General features: G+C 47.3%; 1 long non-coding RNA gene across 1 annotated transcript in view; it reads right to left on the bottom strand.

The window, feature by feature from the left end:
* Window positions 1-8,229: 8,229 nt before the first annotated feature.
* LOC146186952 (uncharacterized) overlaps window positions 8,230-17,382 on the bottom strand; it is a 95,168-nt gene continuing 86,015 nt past the window's right edge. The window contains exon 3 of the long non-coding RNA XR_014707887.1: window positions 8,230-8,468. This is a non-coding gene — a long non-coding RNA (uncharacterized LOC146186952). The remainder of the gene's footprint in view (window positions 8,469-17,382) is intronic.

Below are 17,382 nucleotides of genomic sequence, written 5' to 3'. Positions count from 1 at the left end.
TACCAGGTTTGCGTTGGGTGAGAACGGCGCCTATCCCAATACCGCTAGCGTCAGTGTGAATCTCAGTTGGCGCATTCGGGTCGAAGTGGCGGAGGATGGGAGGCGAAACTAAAAGACGGCGTAAAGTGTTGAAGGCGTCATCACAAGCAGGTGTCCATGCGCAGAGGTCGGAGCTGCCGGAGAGGAGCTGGATGAGAGGAGCAATAATAGAGGCGAAATTTAAGATGAAGCGGCGAAAGTAGGAGCATAGGCCAATGAAACTTCGTAGCTGCTTCAGTGATTTTGGGTGTGGGAATTCGGCAACTGCACGAAGTTTGGTGGGATCGGGAAGAATGCCATCCTTAGAAACGACATGACCTAGAATTGTTAGTCGGCGAGCAGCAAAGCGGCACTTCTTCAGATTCAGTTGGAGGCCGGCGGTAGCGAGACAAGTGAGAACGTCCTTCAGTCGGAGCAGGTGGGATTGAAAATCGGTAGAAAAGACTACGATATCATCGAGATAGCAAAGACAGGTTCGCCACTTGAATCCACGAAGCACAGTGTCCATGAGGCGTTCAAAGGTGGCCGGGGCGTTGCAAAGCCCAAAGGGCATGACGTTGAATTCATATAATCCATCTGGTGTGATGAAGGCAGTTTTAGAGCGGTCAGCGTCAGCCATTGGCACCTGCCAGTAGCCAGATCGTAAATCCAACGAGGAGAAAAACTCGGCGCCCTGCAAGCAGTCTAGTGCGTCATCGATGCGTGGCAGAGGATAGACGTCCTTGCGCGTGATCTTGTTGAGCCGGCGGTAGTCGACACAAAACCGGAAGGAGCCATCTTTCTTAGGTACCAACACAACTGGAGACGCCCAGGGACTGTGGGATGGCCGAATGACACCCCGACGGAGCATGTCGTCCACATGATCAGCAATTACTTGGCGCTCCGAAGCCGACACGCGATAGGGGCGCTGGCGCAAAGGTGCAGTTTTACCGGTGTCGATGGTGTGCTCTACGACAGACGTGCGGCCCAAGTCAGTTTGAGGAAAGTCGAATGAAGAAGCGAAGTTCTGCAAGAGGGCGACAAGTTGATCACGTTGCGCAAGTGGAAGATCAGCATCAATAGCATGTTGGAAAACGTCGGAGGGCGTCGAAGCGGTCGCAACATCGCAAGAGCACAGACTAACGTCGAAGGAGGGGGTTGAGTCAGCAAGAGTGGTGATATGACTGGGATCAAGCTCTTCAAGACGTCCAATGCATTCGCCACGGAGCAGGACTGCTGGGCAAGAAAATGGGTTCGAGGCGTAAAGTGCACTCTTGCCGTCTTGAATTTCGAGAACTGCGAACGGAAAAGGAGGCAGGGATGACGGGAGGTGGCTTCGGAAGGTGTAAAAATCGCAGTCAAAGGAGTTACCCACTCACAAGACAGTGGTATGAGGGCAGCAGAGAACGGAGGAATGTCGGTGTCATGGGCGACGAGAAGTTTTGCAGTGCGGGGAGGGGTATCACAGAAGGGGGCATCACAGAGGGGGGCGAAGGCAATTTGTGCACGAGCACAGTCAATAACGGCTTGATGAGTCGATAGAAAATCGTATCCGAGGATGATATCATGCGAGCAGTTCGGCAGAACAATAAACTCGATGGGGTACAAGACGTCTTGAATGAGCACACGGGCTGTGCAAGATGCGGAGGGGTGAATGTGCTGTGATGAGGTGGTGCGGAGCGAAAAGTCGGAAATCGGAGTGGTCACTTTGCGAATTCGACGGCAGAGCGCTTCACTGATGACGGAGACGGCTGCACCGGTATCGACGAGAGCGAGAACTGTGGCGCCTTCTACAGAAACTTTGATAACATTAGCGGGACGACATGGAGGACTTGAGGAATTCGAAACAAGCGCAGTTCTTGCCCCCGGAACTGCGACTGTTAGTTTCCCTCAACGGTGCTGGTAGAACGTCGCAGCATTGGAGAAAGCGATCGGCGCCGAGGAGAATGTGATCGACGAGTGGTATAGGTTTGGCGATCTTGTGGGACAAATTGAGAACCGGGCGGAATCATTTGCGAGCGTGAGTCGGTATCGTACGGGTAAAATCGAATGTCAGGCTGTGAAGGTTGGAGGCGCTGGCGACAAAGGCGCGCAACATGGCCCGGCCGACCGCAGGCATAGCAAATCGGAAGGTTGTCCGTAGTACGCCAAGGTTTCATAGGATGTGGGTGGAACCTTGAGGGTGGGGCTTGAAACGAAGGCTCAGCATGCGGCGGTGAACGGTAGGCAGGGACCTGCACATAGGAGCCAGACGTGGGCGAAGGTGGTGGCCTAGCCGTTACTTGGGCATACGTGAGAGGTGCCGTCACTGGCGGCACCACGGGGTTGGACGGCAAGGCATCAGCGACGTGTTCTTGCACGACACGGCGTATAGCAGGGGCCAAAGATGGAGCCAGTTCAGGAACGAGGCGGCCCGAGTCTTGAAAATGGGGAAGGAGTGAGATTTGACGTGCGACCTCTTCACGAATAAAATCTTTGATCTTTTGATTCAGCGGGCTCCCTTCAGAAGTTGGCGAACCACCCAGGGCTAATGCGGATACGCCTTCGTCGCACACACTGGAGCGGCGCCTAGAAGCGCGCCGCTTGCGGAGCTCGTCGTAGCTCTGGCAAAGCTTAACGAGTTCACTAACGCTGGTGGGATCTTTCGCTACCAGCATCTGGAAGGCGTCCTCAGAAATGCCCTCGAGGATGTAGCGGATTTTGTTTGCTTCCGGCATGGCCGGGTCGACTCGTTTGCAGAGGTCAACGACGTCTTCTATGTAGCTGGTAAAGGTCTCATCAGCGCGCTGAACACGATCGTGTAAACGTTGTTCGGCACGAAGCTTACGCACTGCCGGGCGGCCGAACACTTCCGCGAAATTCTTTTTAAATGTCGACCAAGATGACAGGTCAGCCTCATGGTTGCGAAACCAGAGGTTCGCCACGTCCGTCAGATAGAATATGACGTTACTGAGCTTGTATGAGTCATCCCACTTGTTGTAGCTGCTTACTCTTTCATAGGATGACAGCCAGTCGTCGACATCTTGATCGGCCGTGCCGCTGAACAGGCAAGGGTCACGCTGGCGCACGACGCCAGCACACATGATCGTGGGTGGAACGGCCGGCAGCGTCGAAGTGTCTTGCATGGCGGTCGTAGAGGGTAGTGTACGGCTTCGCAGTTCCAGTTTGGGTGGGATCGTACCCCGCACCTCCACCAATTGTAATAGGGCGTTTATTGACGCTCAGATGGAGAGCTGTGAGGACAGGACCTTGCAACGGCGAGCCCAGCGTACTTCTTCTTTGTCTTCGTCGCACACCGCACAGGTGCATGTCGATGGCTGAAGTGCTATCACAGTACACTAGTATTAATTCCGGTACCCCATACTAAACAACAGTAATTAAAGAGAGAGTGTATTAGTGAGAAATAGAGCTGCTTTTTGAGCCTGACAGGGATAAGATTTCGTAGGCGGCTTAACATTGCAATACATCTCGCTACTTTCATTCTTACATTTTCCACATGGTGGGACCATGTTAGGTTTGACTGGAAAGTAACACCTAAGAATGTATGACAATCTACACGCTCAAGCAAAGCATCATTATAGTACAGGGTCACATTGTTGAGAATGGGCTTGTTTTTTGCAGAAAATATCATATATTTTGTTTTTCTAGTATTTATTTGAAGCTTGTTTGTATGTACCCATAAACCAAGGTCATTCAGCCATGCGTTCGACGTGGTCTCAAGTTCCTCAAGGCTCTGCCCAGAAAAAAAGACACTTGTGTCGTCAGCGTACAGCAACACCTCACCCGCAGTTGAAATGTTAATTATATCATTTATATACAGTATGAATAACAACGGGCCGAGTATAGAGTCCTGAGGAACGCCGTATTTAATGTTTTCTTTTCCCGACGTAATGCCATGTATGGAAATAAACTGAGCCCTCGAGTGTAAATAACTCCGTATAAGACTTTGTGCTGTGCCTCTAAAACCATATGCCTCAAGCTTACTGAACAAGATATGGTGTTGTATAGAATCAAACGCCTTACGAAAGTCTAGGTAGATTTCAACTGTAAATAACTTGGCTTCGATGTTACGGATGATTTTATCTTTAATATGCAGCAGGGCCATTTCGGTCGATTTCCCCTTCTGAAATCCGTACTGCTGTTCAACTATCACTTTCCTTGACGATAAAAAAGTGCTAAATCGTTTATATAGGATTCGCTCTGCAACCTTGGAGAACAGTGACAACACTGAGATTGGCCTGTAATTGTTTAACTGATTGTATTTACCACCTTTGTGTATTAGAGTAACGCGAGCAATTTTCAGTCGTTGTGGAAAGATACCAAGGGCTAGCATTTGATTGGAAATATGAGATAGGGGCTATGCTATGTCTTGATTAATCGTTATGTTGTGGGTGCTGGGTATCATGATGGTGTGCCGACAAAACTGTTAATTTTCTTGCCTCTCTGAAAAAGGTACATATCTATGATAGGTACCGAGGGTTTGGTGCTGAGCCAAAAACGAGGAGAGATTCATGTCCCAATAGAGCACATGCCGTGTAATTAACTTCTGTCGTTCTATCCTTAGCTCAACAGATCAAGATGCCACCAAATGAATGGCTAAGAAAGATGGTAAGGCCCATTATAAGACTGTAATGAATTAGGCAATATTATGGTGCAGAATGAAAAAAAATGTACAATCTGAAAGGCATTTTCAACTTGGCTAAACATTCTTCCAGTTGCAATGATACAACAATATACAGGTACTTGCACACTTTTACCAGGGCAAGGCCCTTGATCACACTGAGGGGAAGACGAATTCAAATAACGAGTTGCAACTGAGCAAGATGAATTTTCAAACAAGTTTTCTTGAGACTAAACCATGAAGGTTCGATAGTGTCAACCCTCTACAGCATGATAATTCCGATAGAATCCCGGGCGTACAACCACATTATCTTGCATTGCCTTGAGCTGCATAAAGTGATGCTTCTTGAGAATGTTAAATGCTGGTGCTTAGTGTAGCAAGAAAATGGAAATTACTTGGCAAGAACCAAATGTTGAGGAGAACCAGAATGGGAGGATAAACATTTATTTTCTGGCTTCAAAGACCACTATACTGGTAACAGATGCGTGATGCTACAACTGGGGATATGCATATAACAGCTTAAGTTTGCTGCTACAGACAGGCAACATTCATTTTTTGTTCATGGTAGAGCATGCAGAAATCTGGATAAAATATCCTTTGCTTTGTTGAATTTCCTGGCTTCAACCAGAGCAGTGCAGCATTACTATCAGGCAACACAAACAGCTTGAAATCTCAAAAAAGCCATGTTACACACACCTAAAATCACTGGAGTGCTTCTAAGTATTCCACAGATATGGTTGTCAAGTGAAAATTCATGCAGTTTCATCAGCATGTACCTAGTTAGCAATCTCGAACTGACCGAAGGCTTAGTGCGCTTCACGACTCTGGAACACAGCACCTTAAAGCATGTTATGTGTCCTCTCAGAGCAATGTACTTCTCTTTCCCTGTTGAGCTCAGTGGCTATTTTTATAATATTCCCCTAAATGAAGCTGTCACTGTATACACTCATTGCAAGGACCCCTTTGTATGGAAAATTCCACAGAGCCTGTCTTCACATGCAACACTGCACGAGTGTGAAGAAGTAAAACCACAGTACAAGGTTGCATGCTTGAAGAAAACACAATTGTAATGAATGAGCAAGAGTAGTGCTTTGCCAACTTATCTATTCCTTCAATTTGTCGGAATGGCGCAGTGGTTACGGCACTCGACTACTGTTCCCAAAGACGCGGGGTCGAATCCCGGCCTCGGCGGCAGCTTTTCGATGGAGGCGAAAAGCAAGGCGCCTGTGTGCTGTGCGATGACAGTGCACGTTAAAGAACCCCAAGTGGTCAAAATTTCCGGAGTCCTCCACTACGGTGTCTCTCATAGCCTGAGTTGCTTTGAGACGTTAAACCCCACAAACCAACCAACCAACCAACCAACCAATTTGTGACAGAAAAGAACCCAGCAATATAGTCATCCACACTGCTCAAAGGCAAAACAGCATTGTCTGCTAGTGTTCAAGGTGCGATCATCACTATCATATGTTGTGCATACCACTGTGTATCACTGCTGCATTACAACAGCACCCCCCCCCCCCCTCTCGTCTACTTGGGGACTACGCATTTCCCAAGTGTGAAACTGCATGTACTAGTTTCTATCCAGCCTTAAGGGGAACAAAGTGGAAACGAAAAGCACAAAAAAAAGGCGCACAAGAAGCAGTAGTGCTGGCCAATGTTATTCGATGCAGCCCAAAGGCCTGGAGAGTGAATGAAGGGAAATGACAATGGCAAAGAAGGAAATAAACACACTACAGCGCAGGTAGGAACACATCCAAAAAGCTTCACAGGAATTTGGGCATGATCCTGGAAACATCTAAAAAGTAACATTGAAACAGACAAAAAAATAAAATCAGGAATGCATATAGAAACCTACACGCATCTAACACGGGACAGGATGACGTATCCTGCAGCATGAGCTCTTCAGGCGAGCAGAATCTGGTGGGGGGATCTAAACTAAGGGCTATTGAACCAGGCACAAACTGGAACCTTCCTGTGGCAATGAAGCGAGGGCGCCATTACGCATTCAAGAAATAGTAACCCAGCATAACATGATCAATAAAACGGCCCAAGAACACGATCACAGGAAAAGAAGAGGGATTGAAAGGCGCTCTTTCCATCTTCTATTCCTGTGATCATGTCCTTGCGCCGCTCAAATGGTCAGTGTGAACCAACTAGCATTACAGCAAGTACTACAAGCATAAAATGGTCAGCACATGTAGCATCCTAGTGGCATGTTTCCATTGCAAGGCAGATGCTGTTTGAGTTACTAAATGGCACATATGGATGAGTTGCGAATGACTATTACATATGCATGCATCCTCTGGTAGGTATGTAAAGCCTCACTGGTCCATACATTTACATTCAATGCTTTTGTAGAGACAGACTCCCTGACGAAGGATCCTGCAGCGGTTGACCAAAGCATGAAATATGTTTTTTACGGTACACCTGCTGCTTGGTGATATTGTAAAATGACCCAGAAGCCTCCATATGTGCCTGTAAATACACAAAATTCACTGAGATGAGCAATTCAAAACGCAAAGCTACATTAGATGGGTTTTTAAGCGTAGGTTGCATTGAGGAAAAAAAACACTGCCAGTTTCAGTTGATTAAGGAAATAAGCAAGTATACAAAATGCAACCATAATTTCAAACGGTTCGATGGTGGGCATAGCCAGCATTTTTTTAATCAGTCTCGAACAGGCCAGGTGGTTGTAAACAGTCAATAAAATAATTTTTCTTGGATTGACAAGATTATCCAGCAGCTTTCTCACTATATGTAATTATAATATTGACCTAGTAAACATCTTGCAGTTCAGTGCTGCTTTCCTTGCCTCTGTCTTAGCATTCGTTACTTGTTACACGAGCCACCGAGTATAAAACATCTGGGTTTGCAAGGCATTTAGCCTCCCGTGGCAAGGACTCCTAACATCCACACACACTTGCTTTCTTCCATTTTTCTTTTATTTGACAGTTCAGAGTTCCAAGCACAGTTTTCTTTCTCAGAAGAGTATTGAATTCTCAGAGGGGATATTTTATTCAATATCACAAGGTACAGTTTTGTCGCGACTCTTTTGGAGAACTGCACTGTGTTTACATGCCACTACAATTAGTATCTGTTCCTTAAATTGTATTGAGGATCTGTGTATTCACTCCACGATGAACTTGATGTATGGGCTTGCAGGATAGTTATGTAAACAGAGCAAAGGACTCGGGTAGGTAAGTACACTAGTCATAGAAGTATAGTATTTCGTGTTCACAGACAAGTCAAAATTCCATCAAGTCTGCATGCTGTCCTGGCAACTAAGTGACATGCCATTACACTTGGTCACTGTTTTACAATTAGCCCCTAGACAGTTTTTCTCTACAAGTGGGGACCCTTAGCTGATGCAAGGCAGTGGGCGCTAAGTATTTCTTGATCCCAACTGACCGCTCCGGCCATGCACTATTACTCTGTCGTGCAGTGACGCGACTTTTCAGTGCTTACTCTTAGCTGTATTGTTTTTAAGTATGAGAAACAGTGAAATAAAACTAAAACTACAACAGAAGAATAAAACACTCATTCCACACAAAACATCCAATATATACATATTTGTACTTAGAATAGTCACTTCATATCATGCAATGTTTCGAAAACTTTATGGACTCTTCCTCAGCAGCAGCACAATTGTGCCATAATTCTTGTTTATTTGTGCTCAGCACTAACTGTACAAATATTTCACTTGAAGTTTGACTGGTAGAGGCTGTCTCAATCGGTAACAATTCTTTTCAGTACATGCCGCAGCTGAGTAGCTTGAGCTGTGTTGCATATTAACACTCAATCGCCAGATTTCATTTGCTACTTTCTGTGTCTGAAATGACAAAAGCAGTGCACACACATGAAACCTAGGAAGACCAAATGGCATAGGTCAAGAAAAGGAAGTGTATGCTGCACTTGACATGAAGGCACTTATTAATATAGGCAGCACTGAGCACAGAGATGGAGAAACTAGTATTACGTACTGGGGGGCATGCGAATTGTAGTTTTGCCAACCAAACTGATTATGAATAGCATAGTCTTGCTGCTGAATCAAATATGAATAGTACTGAAAACCAAACTGAATACAAATAAACTAGTTGAGCAGCTATTTTAAATGTCTTTGAAGAAGTAAACACATTGAATTTTAGAGATAATTTGAACATGCACTGTTTGAATCATTTGCTATGGCATGGATACCATAACAAATGATTCCATGCACTTTTAAAATTTGTTACTGTCATGAACCTCGACACATTTTCTGCGTGCAAATGCATCTCATATGCAACACCACAACTGTACGTTGCAGCCAGAAATGAGGATTACGTGGCGAAATGTACGCCACTAAGAGATTGCTACCACCGGGGAGAACCGCACGGAAAACAGTGCTTCTGTACATGTTACAAGTGATGTGCATGTTTGTTTATGCTTTGCAGTCTATTTTCTCGCAGTAAAACAGGCGTGTTGTAAAATGTGTTCAGCCTGTAATTTCGGATGAAAACATTAAATGACCAGCTCCTGCATCTTTGCCGTGAGTGCTATACCGAAGTGAACGCGCGAACACTGGCAGGAGAGATATAAATATATACACTTTGCCTTTCGATGTATACGTCCGGGAGTACCTAAAAAATTCGTGCCGTCTTCTCCTCATACTAACATAAACACACCAAGTAGACGGCGAAAGGAAGTGCCGCTGGTGCATGCGTGCGTCTACGCTGTTGCTGGATGATTGCATCGCCGGCGACAAATCGATTTGATAGCCGACGATCGAGAGCCACCTTGAAGAGGAAGTTTCCCCAAACCAGCGCCGCAGCCGTCATATGCAGCGTTTCGACGTTCGAAGCAGCGCGCGCCGGGCGCGCCAATCAGAGCGCTGGAGAAATCCGCCACCCAAATGATGCCCAAAAGTGACCGTATAGCACCCTATGCGCCTCACGTGCCGAACGCGTCCGCCAGCTGGCGGAAGGCGGACGAGCGCAGCGCCTCTAAAAACGACCATACGGGGGTACGGGGGCCTTTAAGGAGCCGGCAACTTTGGAGGAGGTGCGTTGTGCCTTAGGCGCCATGAACCAGTCGACCGCTCCCGGTCCTGATGGACTCGTAACCAGTTTTTATTCTACTTTCTTTGACATCCTAGTTCCTTCTTAAGCTCGTAAATTGTTTCCTCTAGAGCGGCACCAAGCCGCCCTCGTTCAGTGTCGGCCGTATCGTTCTAATACCGAAGGAGGGCATGACGCCGTCGAGTCCCTTATCGTGGCGACCGATTACTCTCCTAACACCGACTATAAACTTGTAGCCACAATGCTGGTCCGTAGGGTGCGAATCTACCTTTAGGACTTGGTTAGCGCATACCAGTCCTGTATTCAGGCGTATTCGAGGTTTTCCATCAGCAGGACAGGAGACTGTCGTTGTATCTGCATACGCGGACGACATTTCACTCTTCGTGCGTGACAATGACAGCTTCATTGTTATTTTGAACATCTTTCCAAAATACGCAGCTGTATCAGGAGCGCAGCTCAACCCGAAGAAAAGTAACGCTCTCCGCTTCGGTCAGTTCAGGGACCCTTTAGCCGCTGCCGTACCTTTTGTGGACGCAGTGCGTGTGCTTGGCGTGCTGTTTGAGCCGAGCTGCCATGGCGTCCATGAACATCGCAGTAGCCAATCACACGCAATGACGCGCCTAGATAGAGAGCACCTAGTACTATTCACTAGCATGAAATTCCGAGGCATAGCCTCTAGTAGGCCATTAAGCATGGCGACGAACCGTAGGAGCTTGGTCAAGTTGGAGGCCCTTGAAATATGGAAGTGGAACTCCCGTGGGACTCGCGGAAAGCAGGGTCTTCTAAACAACAGATCACAAATTGCACAGCGCCATCAGATATACTCGCCCTTCAGGAAACCGGGTGCTGACACACTCTCGCGGGCTGCTCGGTCTACCGGGTGTAGAGGCAAAGCAAGTGCCCCACGCTGGTTGCCTGGCATAACGCCAGGTAACGATGGCATTGCCAACGACACGATAAGGAACCTGTACAGGAACGCGATCAAACGTATCACTGAATGCAACACTGGGAACCGGGGACCATACCGACAGCCCAGACTCATGCGGAAATAATAATACAAGAGCACATTCAGGCCCACCTTCTTAAGCAGAATATGACACTCATACAGACATAAGCGGTCAGGAACACGCTGAGTGTACTGGGCATGAAAGATGCTTGCAGAGAAATTAGCAGAACGTGGGGCATATCACATAAGATAAGCGCGATCATTAAGGTCAACCTGATTCCAAAACCATGCGTCGAAAAACGCGCAAATCTCTACGAGAGGCAAGATCGGAAGTACACGAAAGAAGTTGCGCAGAAAAAAATTACGCATACGTCGACACGACCACATACTAAGAGCAATACGGAGCGGTAGCCAGTGTGGTTGATCACCAGCTCAGGAAATTCAACTGCGCCTTGTACAAAAGAAACAATATACTTAAGTCTGAGAAGGCGGCAATCGCTCTCGCCATTACCCGCAAGGGCGAGGAGACCACTTTACAAATAATTACAGCCTCGCAAAAAGCGAGCACAAGGTACAGCAGCAGACGCATCACTGTGGTCATCTGCATGCTCAAGGCAAGAAAAATCCCCTCAAGATGTTCTATTACGTGGAAACCCGGCCATGACACTCTTAAAGGCAACCAACGTGCCGACGCTAATACCCGAGCATACGCCAACCAGAAGGCGCAGACCGACGGGGAACTTCGCAGTCACTAGACGATATGGAGCCCTCCTTGAACACCAAAGAGCGCTATGGAGAACCTACCGACCCCGTCCTCACAAAGACCTTAATAAAGAGCCGTCGGTTGTGTGGAGTAACCTGCAGACTAAAGCCGCATTAGGCGTAGGTGTCCTATTTATTGCAGTGCGCATAGCTGCCGGAAATCCCATTTACTTAGCTAGCGACCGCACATGTTCACGCTGGGCCATTCGGTACGATAAGTTTTTTATGTACAGCGAACAACCGCTCTCAACGTGGCGCCGGTTAGCAAGCGGCTTCTAGCTGAGATCGGGGCTCTTCAAGCTGAAAATGAGCATATCATCGTCTGTGCGCTCAATCTACGCTGATGGATGAGTAATAGAAGAATTTTCGTGTGTCAAATCTTCGACTAAAGATGCCGGTCCGTATGGCCTGAGAGTGGTCTTGCACGCCATCTTCCGCCATCGCGCTTCCCCAATACTCTCTTGCCAAACATCTGATGCCGCCCTCCCCGTAACACTCGGTCAAAGGAGCAAGGTAGCATCTTTGACCCCCGCTCCCACGTAGTTAAGGCGCGCGGTCCGCCTGGATACTTGCTTGCGATGTTCAGTTTACCAGTACCCCGGAGCGATCTTGGACACAAATCGGGGCGTTGGCTCAAGAGGTTGTACTGCTGACTCCAAACAATAAGTCGAGGCGCGCGACATCCACGGAAGCATCCGCGGAACGCGTCGCAATAACTCGCCCCCTCACCCCCCCCCCCCCCCCCCCTCGAAAGGCGCGGTTTTCTGCTCTTTTACGGTGGACTTCTCTCGGCTCCTTTCTGTGGCCCGACCGCAACGTTGGCTCGGATCGGCCTTTCGCAACAGGCCAGCTGTTCCCTCACTTGTTGTCAATGGTGCCGATGGGCTGCAAGAACGCACTGGGACGAAGCGGTCATCCACAACAGCCATAACTTCACTTTTCTAAAGTAAGAGAAGCATTTGATTGTTTAGAGTTTGTTCGCACATGAAACAAGATTGATAAACCTCTTACTGCTTTGACTCAGGGCACTGCCATTTAGCAGTCAGAAATCTTTTTGCACTTATCTCGGTGTCATTTCAGTCACTGTTCTAGAGAACAGGTGTCTGCCGAACTTTTTTTTATAAGAGGCAGATAATTACACAGTGAAGAAGATTCCGCACTGCAGATGATAATGCTGCGGGCAGACACAATCACCGACACAACACCAATAACGCCAGTGAGCTGAGACACTGTAGCAGCGTATACGAGCGTTGGATGATGTCATCTGCTAGCTGGTTTGCGCGTGAAATCTGGGAGTACCGGAAGCCCCGTGAGCGGAAAGGGAAACTGAAATGGCTTTGCGTATTGGTCGCGCTGTAACCGACGTCTATCTGCTAGTCGTAAATGTTGCGTATCGCCGACATTTACGCCCATGCTGGCTGCAGAAGTTGCGCATCTTACGCTCAATGCAACAGTTGTCTGAACAGACAAATTACGTTTTATTGCGTTTATGCTTACGATCGTTTCGAACGATTCGTAACGTAGTCTGAACGCGGCTTGACACATACCCCAATCTGAGTGTACTAAATCAACTCAGCAAAAGTCATGCAACATATGAGAATAAATGCCCGCTATGTGGAGAACACGCTACGCTTTACCATGTCACATGTGCTTGTCAAAAGACAAAGGTCGCGCCAATAAACAACACAGAAACACAGGAGCAGTGGTTGGCTGTGCTGTCCTGCCCGACGCCTGATGACCAGCTCAAACTGATCGTCAGAGCTCGCAAGACGGCAAAGGCTCCTGGGGCACTGGACTAAGGGCACCGCACAAGTGAATCCAAAAGCTTTATGCAATGAAGTTTTTCACTCACTCACTTCCGTAGAGTACTCGGCCGTCTTAACCACTGCGCCACTCTGTGGAGAGGATTCCATAACTGCGTTTAGCTGAGCTAATCCGCAGCAATCTTTAAGGCGAAAGCCTTCCTTGGTTAATAGTGAAAATCCCGCTTGGACAAGGTGTCCTTGAAATCTTTCCGCAAGGTGTGTCCGCAATATTCTGCGGGATATCAGCGAAGTTCTGCCCAACGTTTCAACCTAAAAGGGAATGGAACTCCTACCACTTGGGCTAAATTACGGCTAGAGCACATTACAAAACTTTCACAAATCTATGAATCAGCCCTCACTCCTATTAGTCAAGAGGTCTGCTGGTCAAACTCGACCACTAGAAACGCGGCGGGCCGATTGGTTTGTGACAGGCTTGTGACTATGTGTGATGTGATTGTAGCATAATTCCGCTCCTGATTCAAATAACTCTGCAGCACACAGAAATGAACATTCGCTGAAAGTATAGTGGCTGCACACAGTAACACCTTGTAAGCACGACAAACAAAAGCCGCTTCTCTATAAACTATTTTACACTGCTTTAGGTTTTCTACAACATCGCGCTATTTTTGTTTCCTTCCGAGAGTTCGTGCGCGCGTCTTTCACCCCAGCAAATGAAATTAGGCATACTTGGCGATGATTTGCGAGAAACTTAAATATGTTATATATAATTGATACCTTAAAGTTTCCTTAATCAGCGATGGTATTTTAGAGCCTTGGTTTAGGTCTTACGTTTCACGTAAGACTGGACGGACTAGCCAAGATCTATCGTGTGGAAATATATTTCCTCCGGCTTTTGGTGAACTCTTAAGCACTTTGTTTGCTTTTTACTGCATAAATGAGCGGGCGTTTCATGAAAGAACTGCTTTTAAATCTGTTTTAGTGCAAGCTTTCGTGGTCTCGAGGATAATGTACGGGATGGCATTCCTTAACCTCTCCTGGTCTGAAATTGAAAACTTGGAGACACTAATTGGGAAAGCCTGCAAGACGGCGCTGGAGCTACCGAACTCCCCGCCAACGGCAAAACTCATGTCTCTAGGAGTACATAATAGCCTCAAAGCGATGTGGGAAGCACAATGGAACTCAAAACTCAACAGGCTCTCCCTCATAAAATCAGGCAGAGAACTGCTCAAAAAGGTTCATGTTAACCTCCAATATACAATTGACCAAAGGGAAGAGGTACCACGAGCTCTGAGGAGACGCATCAACGTGTACCCGATTCCGCAGAATATGCATCCGGCATATAACATCGAAAGAAAAAAAAACAAGAGGGGAAGCCCTGCAGAAGAAATGGGACGAGCAACTCAACACACTTGACTTGCACACAGTAGGACCAAAGAACGGAGTGATGACTATTGTAGTCTCAACGCCTTCAAGATTGCTGATGAACTGCGCCTCGGTAAAAACGTCCAACCCCACTCACGCAGAGGAGGCAGCTATTGCATTGGCTGTAGCGTCTAACCCAAACGCTTTTGTGCTCACGGATTCCCAGAACGCCTGTCGCAACTTCAACAACGGGTTGATTCACAGGTTAGGGATGTCATTACTGAATAAGCATCCACCCAGCCACATCTCAGTCATCTGGTTTCCTAGTCATCTGGAAACATCAGGAGGAAACGAGCCGCCCACAGACAAGCCCGAGCTCTTCTATACCGGGCGTTTCCCCCTGATGACCATGGAAGGTTCACTGACCTAATAGCTTCAGCAGTTTATGCTGGCAACCTCGCGCCATATAGAACTTACGGCTCCGTTGCAGTTTCCGGTGAGAATTGTGACAGAAACTGCATTTTTTGTTTCCTGTAAACCAATTTGAGATGCCGCTGATGCCTGCTTCTATATAATGTACGGCTCGGCATTTGAGAAAGCGCCAAGTGAAAGGTGCCGCACGGACGTCTGGATCGAACGCCCGGCGGGGTCAGCTTCGTATAAGCGTGGATGGATGAATAACAACTTTTATTGTCCATCATAAATGGAGGCCCTTTACTCCCCACCCCCTGCACGTAGGCCTAGGGGATGGGGGCTGGAGCCTCCGCGACTGATGGCTAACAGAGACTTTGTCTATTCGCGGCCTCGGCCCCCAGGAGGACGGCTTGTTGCTGCCGAGCGGGGTTTTCGCTCCGCAGCAGGGCTTCCCCGCTCTTTCTGCTATTGATACCTTCCTCGACTCCAAAGGAGTCGACGCATTTCCGTATGATGTGGTCGAGGGTACCCCTCTCTCCACATGGTTTAGAAAGATCATTTTCATTTTCCCCTGGTAGGACGTGAAAGGCCGCGCATATTAGCCAATGAAGGCTTTCGCTTTAAAATTCGTCCTAGCCCGCGGATCAAACCGGGCTAACCAAGGCGGTTAGCAGATCAGATGGTAGGGCGACAGCGAATTGATCAAAAAACGATTAGAGGGTCTCCGATATATCTTAATACGAGATAGATAGACTAAACTTTAATATCCAACAGTACAGATAAGGTGAACGACGAATGCCTCCTCTTCTCTCCTATCACTTGTTTCTTATAGTTTGCCGTTAATGGTCGTCGTTTGGCGTATTGGTCGTTCAGTTGTCATGTTGAGTCAAGCTTAGCCATTGTAGTCATTACCACTCATTAAGATTATATTCTGATTTCCAGTCAGCTGCGGTCATTACAAGTCGTTGTATGAAGTCATTCCTTAGTCATGCTGAGTCATGCCTAGCCATTGTAGTTACACGGCCGCTCGATAGAAGCTGCGGCCTGCTGCGTCGCGCCATCGTCAATGGGCAAGCTCATCCTTGGAGAGTTTACACTTGCGCCCGCTATTTTTGCTGAGGACGCCACTGTTCGGGGAGACATCGCCTCCGCGGTCGCCGGCTCTGAGCGCGTGGTTTCCTTGCTTTCTGGACGCGTTCGCCTCTTGTCTGCGTGGTTAACGATAACTTTACTGTGTGCGCGTGTGTAAGCACGTTAACGTCGACACGGGACGCGCTTGCTTTGTAACGCGAAAGGCTTTCTAAGCTTATGGAGCGAAAATCTCTAGCAGAAGCTGTGCGTACCATCTGTGCGCTGATGTATCAATCGCAAAAGCCAGACGGGTGAGGAGGGCGAATAAGAATGAAAATGTTTCATGGTGATAGGTAATTAATAAAAGTTATAGACATCGATAGAGGTAATGACTAATACGGATGACCAATAATGATGAATAATAATGACTAAACATGACTTGTAATGACCAACATGTCAAACGACAACTTGTAGTGACCACAACTGATTGGAAATGAGTAAATCTGCTTAGCTATGAGCGCTAAGAAGTACAATGACTAGGCAGGCATGATTCTTCATGACTATGAAATGACCAATATATCAAACGATGACTTGTAATGACTGCAAGTGCGGCCAACGATAGGAGAAGAAAGGCAGGATTTCGCCGTTCTCCTCTTAGTCATCTTAGAGTCCTTTTAAATTTTTATACGCTGTGCTAGCTTCAGGCAACAGCAGCAACAAGGAGTGGAAATGCTCCCACTTCTTCTGAAATAAAAGCTGCGCTGAAGTTAATAAGTCCAGATGCTGAAACATAATTTCCTACCAGCTGACGTTGAACCTGCTGCCAGGGATACCAGATTGGTCTGTTTGGGGATTCATTATAGGTTAACAGCGTGAACAACGTGCGGGAACACATGAGAAGACGACACAAGAGCGCTAGTTGTGTCGTCCTCTTGTCCTCTTTTCCTATGTTCCCGTCACGTTGTTCACGTTGTTAACCTATAGTTACCGGGGAGCTGGACAGTGAACTAGGACCTTTAACGATGTATGTGAAGCAGATTAACACGTTGAGGTGACACCATAAGCTTTACTCGCAGGTTATGTTGCGAGGACTTATGAGGAAAAGGCACGAAGGATGATTTTATATAAGCATACAATTTGTTCTAAATTTTGCCGCTGGTCTGAGTCGCTTTGCAAGCAAAGCAGCCTGTTCATACAATATTTGTTTATACTCTTGAGGCTGTATGAGCCGACGCGATAAGGTGAAAAGCTCCCTTCCACGGACAACCTGCCGCCCGCTTTGTCAGCGAAAAGTCGGAAAAATACCTCTTTAGCAAGAGGCACTTTTGGTGGTGATATTGTAACAGTTGTTAGACTCAAGAATTGCTG

This window comes from Amblyomma maculatum, chromosome 6 (assembly GCF_055883805.1).
Source record: "Amblyomma maculatum isolate TAMU_Amacu chromosome 6, ASM5588380v1, whole genome shotgun sequence".
In the NCBI taxonomy this organism is placed as follows: Eukaryota; Metazoa; Arthropoda; class Arachnida; order Ixodida; family Ixodidae; genus Amblyomma; species Amblyomma maculatum.
This window is presented reverse-complemented; position numbering and strand designations above follow the sequence as displayed.